This window comes from Apodemus sylvaticus, chromosome 8 (genome assembly GCF_947179515.1).
Source record: "Apodemus sylvaticus chromosome 8, mApoSyl1.1, whole genome shotgun sequence".
Taxonomy (NCBI): domain Eukaryota; kingdom Metazoa; phylum Chordata; class Mammalia; order Rodentia; family Muridae; genus Apodemus; species Apodemus sylvaticus.
The window spans coordinates 100,830,411-100,831,983 of NC_067479.1; positions in this window are offsets into that span (position 1 = coordinate 100,830,411).

Below are 1,573 nucleotides of genomic sequence, written 5' to 3' on the forward strand. Positions count from 1 at the left end.
TCTTGATGTAGAAAAAACATAGGAGGAGGCAATGATTTCTGACCACCTGGAGCCAGCCTCTTCATGGAGAGTTGCCAGTAATTGCTGAGACATTTTAAAGTTTTGTTAAACTCAAAATAAGAACAAGGTGGCAGACATATAGGTGATGCGTAGAGACTCCTTATCTTTTATCAAGTCATTACATCCTGAGGCCAAACATAGATGGAATTTTTAAAAATAGTTTTCTTTCCTCTGTACATAATGGAAATTTCCAGTGGATTTTGCCCTACTGCCAAAGTTATTGTCTTTTGAGTACATAGGGCTGCGAGATTGTATTTCTACAATTGATATTTAGAGGGTTTTTTTTCTTGCAAATTTTAATCCATTTTTGCTCTCAGTTGAGAGAATGCCTAGATCCTATTTTTGTTGCCCAAACATGTTCTCAGTTTCCTAGGTTTATAATATAGATAATACTTTAAAGTAGTTTTCTAGACACTTGTTCAGTTTTATGTCAAAGACAGAAACAGATGGAACATCCCAGTATCCAATCCTCAGAGGCTTTATGCCAGAAGGACAGATCATGTAATGAGTGGCCTTTGGCCATAAGTGGGTCACCACTTATGAGACAATTCAGCATGGTCTGAGCCCTTTCTTTTCTCTCCCAATTGTCCATAAGAGCCATGTCAAATGGTCCCATCTGTCCTTCTGCTCTACAGTGTGGCATTCCTATCAAAGTCAGATTTTTTTGTAATAACTTGTACCACTCCCTCTGTGCCTGTTCCATGGTGGGTAAGTCTGAAAATGGAAAGCAGTTGTGTGTAGCTGTGGCTAATGGAGTTTATGGGAAAGTATATAAAATTTAGACCCAAGAGTTAAGGGAAGCTACATTGAGGGTCAGATCAGGAAATAGAGATTTTTATCCTTTTACCCTGTATTTTAAAGGTTAGAGATATGTCTCCACTGTAATAAAGAAAATCTTTTAAAACCGTCTTTGGAATTTTCTTAAATGTTAAAATAACATTCAATTTTAATCTGTGAACATTCTTTCAGCACAAAAATTAGAGTTATGCTTGTATCCATTTAAAGTTTACTTAAAAGACATTATTTATTATTTCCCAGATACCTGGCTTTATCAGGCATTATAGTCTGTCCCAGAAAACTACCCATCACTATTGCATCCTGATAGATGCTATGTCGTTGGCCATACAACCACAAAGGCCACATGGTGCTGGAGACCTGGTAGTCATACACTAGCCAAGAAACTATCAAAGCCTCTCCACATGCCCACCAGCAGAAAATAGGCACAAAGATAGCAAGTAGTGCCAGGAGAGTATAGTTTGATCTCTTTCTGTGTCTCTGCCTCTGCCTCTGCCTCTGCCTCTCTCTCTCTCTCTCTCTCTCTCTCTCTCTCTCTCTCTCTCTCTCTGTCTCTGTCTCTCTGTCTCTGTCTCTGTCTCTGTCTCTGTCTCTGTCTCTCTCTCTCTCTCTCTCTCTCTCTGTGTGTGTGTGTGTGTGTGTGTGTGTGTGTGTGTGTGTATCCTCAAGAGATCATATGTTGATAGTTTGGACCTAAGGGATGTAACATCAGGTTGTT